Source organism: Echinops telfairi, unplaced genomic scaffold (assembly GCF_000313985.2).
Source record: "Echinops telfairi isolate 266 unplaced genomic scaffold, ASM31398v2 ScPeMD7_1;HRSCAF=3_0, whole genome shotgun sequence".
NCBI classification, from domain to species: Eukaryota; Metazoa; Chordata; class Mammalia; order Afrosoricida; family Tenrecidae; genus Echinops; species Echinops telfairi.
Window position 1 is genome coordinate 59,106,416 of NW_022103896.1, and position 5,560 is coordinate 59,111,975.

The following is a 5,560-nucleotide window of genomic DNA, read 5'->3' on the forward strand; positions in this document are numbered from 1 at the left end:
CCCACTCCTTTCCTCTCTACTCTCTCCGTACTTTCCGCTTTAGTCTGTCCTCCTCCTAATTCAGCTTGGTCAAGTCCTGGGAACCCTTGTCACTGCACTTTGCCTACATCTTTGCCCCACTGTTGCGAAATAATGATTTGAATCATACCTTTCATTTGTACTAGCATACGAGTTTGGAAACAACCTCTCCAACCCTCTATCTCTTCATCTGCAAAACGTAGGTACTATACAGAGCCTTCCTTTGGGATCAGTGTTAGGCTCCTAACCAAAAGGTCCACAGTTCGAAACCACCAGCTTCTCCTTAGGAGAAATGAAGACTCATGGCAAGGGGTTGGTTTGCTTGTTCCGGCTGAGATTGCCTTACTGTCTCACAGTACGCAGTCAGTAAACAGCAACCTTTGCCCCGGTGGTTGCTATTACTGGTTGTTTGTTTTTCTGACCTCTTTCAGGCTTCTCTTCATTAACTGCTTGTGATCACCGATCACTTAAACTGTTAAAAATGATATCACATTCATATGTTTGACTTGTTGAGCTAGATTTCAGCGCTTTGAAATAAAGTCTTCTGCGGTTACTGTGAGAGGTCTTCCATCCGTTTGTGAGAAGATGGAATGGAAAGATAATAGAACTTTCCCAGGAACTTTTTGAAGTCCCTTCTATTTATGTTCTTGGTTTTAGGGGCCTCGTATCTGAAACAAAGGTTCTTAGTGAGAAAATGAAGCAAGTCTCTGGAAGTTATACTGAAAGCACAAAGTGGCGGGCGCGCTTGCTCGGCCTTGGTTGTGGCTCTTCAGCCTTTGCTGTGTCTATGATGTCAGGGCGTCTACAAATGAGCCTTCGGTTTCTCTCAGCAGAGAGGTGATCCCAGAAACGGGAAGGGAGAGGTAAATTGTGAGAGAGGATCCGAGACTGTAGAGCTAAGGAAATTAGGAAACCTCCCTTTTCATCAAGGGGCTGCTAGGGTAGATTCTGAAGCCGTGATCAAATCAATTCTATCATGCTATATCAAGGAAACAGTGTGTCAACTAAGAACAGACAGGAGGAGGTGTGCACGGAATCTTAAAGAAAGAAAAAGCCAATATTCGGAGCCAAGTTAATCAAATACTATCTTGGGAAGAGAGAGGGTTGCATACTGAGTTGAATTATAGACACAGTCCGCCGGAGGATGAGACTAGCTTTGATTTTCACATGTTCCGCACCAGCTAACTCCTAAACCACACATCTCTCAAGGCCTTCATAACGACAGAAGCAATCTTCTGAAAAGTAGCTCAGGCTCCCAGCACCTTCATGTCCACTGAGAACTGGATGCTCTTTAGAAACGGATTTTCCTCCATTAGAAGTCTGACTCAATGCCATTTCCTTGCAGAGCCGGGGCGTGTGAAGTCTCACACTGTTTGCTGTTAGAAAGGGTCTCTCTAAGAAGCAGGACAGAAAGCAACAGACAGAAAGGGAAGTGGGTGGGGGCCCGGAACCTTCAGGGTTGTCTTGGTCGTGGAGAAGCTGTTGAAGCCGGGTGAGTGACGATCTCAAGAAGGCCCATCTGCTCTGGGTGCACCACGCTGTGAAACGGAGGGCCAGACCCATGGGACACAGAGGCCCCTCATGGTGACCCTCTCCCTCTGCCACGGCACTAACAATCTTAAAAGTAAAAGGCAACAGAGGCCTAGCTTTTCATACTGTTTCTTACAAAGATTTTCTGCACCTGAGCTTTTTAATGTCCTGCTCTCTCTAAATAATAGAAACGCTCCTTCTTAACGCTTTCTCTGCTAAGGTTCTGTCTAGTTTTCTGTCTTCTGAAGGGCACGTCCCAGTGGTAGATAAGGAATGAAAAGTAGGAAGCCACAAGTCTGCCCCCAAGCAGATTCAAATCAGGCTAGAGAAAGGGCAGAGTGAGAGTAGTGAGGATGAGGAAACCACAGCCTGGCGGGTGCGGGTTTGGAAGGAAGCAGGTGACCCAGGAGTGGCGCTAGCATGGCATCATCCCTGGCAAGGAGTGAATGGGAGAGGGCTGTTGCTTAGCTGAGAGCAGTGGTTCTCAACCGTCCTCATGCGGCGACCCTTTCACACAGTTCCTCATGTAGTGGTGACCCTCCGACCATAACATTATTTTTGTTGCTACTTCATCACTGTCATTTTGCTACTGCTGTGAATCCGGTGACCCCTATGAAAGGGTTGTTCAACCCCCAAAGGGGTCGCGACCCACAGGTTGAGAACTGCTGGCCTAGAAGCTGGAATGGAGTCCAGTTGTTCCTTAGAGACTGACAAAATATGTTACAAAATGTAGGTATATCCTAAAAGGTAAACCTAGAAAGCAAGAGGTCACATGCACTGCACAGAGACTAGAAACTGGACGATGCTGTACATTGTGCTGGTATGGCACTGTCAGGCAAGTGCAGGACTGTTAACCACAAAGTGGAAAGTTCAAACTCACTAGCTACTTTGAGGGAGAAAATGTAAGCTATCTGATTATGTTAAAGATGTGCAGTCTCGGCAACCCTATCTAGGGTTTTATGAGTCAGAATGGACCCGATGACACGGAGCAGGTGCACTGGTCTAGTAAGACTGCCACTTTCTGAGCCAGCCACAGGAAATCAGGGAGACCAGTGCGTTAGAACAGACAATTATTAAAATACCGCTGGTGCCATCCAGTACCGCAGTCCCTGTGCAAATTATATTGAAACTTACACGAATTAAAAGCAAACAAAATGCAAACTTCAGTTCCTTGGTTGCACTACCCACATGGCAAGTGCCCAATAGCTCACATGGCTAATGGTCACTGAATGGGACAGGCAGATGCACGATACTTCCACCATTGCAGACAAGTCTGCTGGATAGAGGTGCCCTGGGCAGAGAAGGGAAAGTAACGGGCGCAAAGGACAGGTGGAGGGAGAGAAGGACAAGAACCATTCCACCCTAGATTTATATACAACAAGAATTCTACACATGTTAAGGACATCCTAAGTGAGAGTACTTGCTACTGGAGAGCCGGTCCAACTCATAACAACCCAACAGACAACAGAGAACTGCCCCTCCCTGTGTGTTTCCAAGACTGTTGCTCTTTCATCCAAGAGGTAGTATGTTAGTCTGGGTAGACTAGAGAAACAAATTCATAGACACCCACATGTATATAAGAAAGAGCTTTCTGCTTGAAACCAAACAAGCGGCCATCTAGCTCAGAAGCAACAAAGCCCACATGGAAGAACATATCAGCCTGTGTGATCAAGAGGTGTCGAACGGACCACTGAAGACAAATGGATGCATAAGCAAATGTGGCGAAGAAAGCCGATGGTGCCCGGCTATCAAAAAGCATAGTGTCTGGGGTCTTAAAGGCTTGAAGGTAATCAAGCGGCCATCAAGCTCAGAAGCAACAAAGCCCACATGGAAGAAGCACACCAGCCTATGCAATCATGGGGTGTCGAAGGAATCAGGTATCAGGCATCATCAGAACAAAAAATCTTACCATAGTGAATGATGGGGGTAGTGTGGCGTGGAGACCCAAAGCCCATTAGTAGGCTACTGGAGATCCCCTTGCAGAGGGGTCTCAGAGAGGAGACAAGCCAGTCAGGGTGTGATGTAGCAACGATGAAAAATACAACTTTCCTCTGGTTCCTAAATGTTTTCTCCCTGCTCCTACTATCATGACACGGATTCTACCTTGCAAGTCTGGCTAGACCAGAGGATGTACACTGGTACAGATAGGAACTGGAAATACAGGGAATCCAGGGCGGGTGATCCCTTCAGGACCAGTGGTGTGAGTGGCGATACTGGGAGGGTAGAGGGAGAGTGGGTAGGAAAGAGGGAACCGATTACAAGGAACTATATGTGACCTCCTCCCTGGGGGGCGGACACAGAAAAGTGGGTGAAGGGAGACGTCGGAGAGGGCAAGATATGACAAAATAACAATTTATAAATTATCAAGGGCTCATGGGGGGGGTGGGGGGAAATGAGGACCTAATGCCGGGAGCTTAAGTGGAGAGCAAATGTTTTGAGAATGATGAGGGCAATGAATGTACAAATACGCTTTACACAATTGATGTATGTATGGATTGTGATAAGAGTTGTATGAGCCCCTAAAAAAATGATTTAAAAATAAAAAAGAAAGAGCTTTCTATCCAAAAATAATTGTACATTAAAAAAAACAGCCCAGCCCAGTCCAGATCAAGTCCTTAAGTACGATATTAGCCCATATGTCTGATACCAATCGACAGAGTCCTCTTCAGATTCAAGAAACACGTGTAATGATGCCAAATGCAGGAAGATCACAGGCCAGTGGACGGGAAGTCTTGAGGATCCAGTGGTGGTGTAAACATCTCAGCCCTGGCAGGGGTCTCCACGTGGCTTCTCCAGCTCCGAGGCTCTGGCTGCCATCAGCCTGTCTCCATGTGACTTGTTAACTGCAATGTAAGGGAGCAAGCCTGTGTCCCACCTCCAATGAGCTATTTGTCTCCTTAGCACCTCCAAATGATGTTTGCAATCTGATTGACAGCCTAAACTCCACCCCTTCACTTTTAAGCCTCAAATTGATGACAGATTATGTAACTGCCACAGGTAGTATGTGCTCAATAAATATTTTTGAGCAAAGTAAATAAAAAACAATGCTAACAGTCCAAATATACTCCTGATGAAATAAAAGTAATTGGAACCACTGTGCAATCTTTCTCTTTCGCTGGGGGTCACGGCACCGCCAACATCGGCAAGGGTCGAGGTCTTCATACTGCTAGGAAGCTCTGCAGCCACCAGAGGAACCAGAAATGGCACGATCAACAGTACAAAGAAGCCCATTTGGGCACAGCTCTGAAAGCCAACCCCTTTGGAGACGCTTCCCATGCAAAGGGAATTGTGTTGGGAAAAATGGGAGTGGAAGCCAAATAGCCAAATTCTGCCATTCGAAAGTGTGTCCGTGTCCAGCTGATTGAGAACGGCAAGAAAATGACAGGCTTTGTGCCCAACGACAGGTGCTGGAATTTTATTGAGGACGGGTGCTGGAATTTTATTGAGGAAAACGATGATGTTCCGGTGGCTGGATTTGGTCACAAAGGTCATGCCATTGGTGACATTCCTGGAATCCACTTTAAGGTTGTCAAAGTAGCCAATGTGTCCCTCTTGGCCTCATACAAAGGCAAGAAGGAAAGGCCAAGATCATAAGTTTGATGGTGCACATGTCATACATTTTCTTTGCCAGAAGAAAAAAGGTAATTGGAACCATCTGAGCAAACTTGAAAAGCAGATATGCTAAGACATCGCAATGAAGATGTCCGTCAACCAGAGGAGAGACTGGTGAAGTGAGAATAACAAAACCTAATAGATCTGTCAGAAGTCAAAAAGAAACCTAAAAATGTAAAATTGAAGCAAATTATTACAAAACTCAACAGGTGAGTATGACGGTCGTTATAAAAAATGGCCTGATCCACTGGAGATCCCCTTGCAGAGGGGTCTCGGGGAGGAGACGAGCCAGTCAGGGTGCAATGTAACAACGATGAGAAATACAACTTTCCTCTAGTTCCTAAATGTTTCCTCCCCGCTCCCACTATCATGACTCGAATTCGACCTTGCAAGCCTGGCT

The 5,560-nt window shown here is 46.2% G+C and overlaps 1 pseudogene; it reads left to right on the forward strand.

The window, feature by feature from the left end:
• Positions 1-2,350: 2,350 nt before the first annotated feature.
• Positions 2,351-5,142, forward strand: LOC101641878 (annotated as a pseudogene).
• Positions 5,143-5,560: the final 418 nt, after the last annotated feature.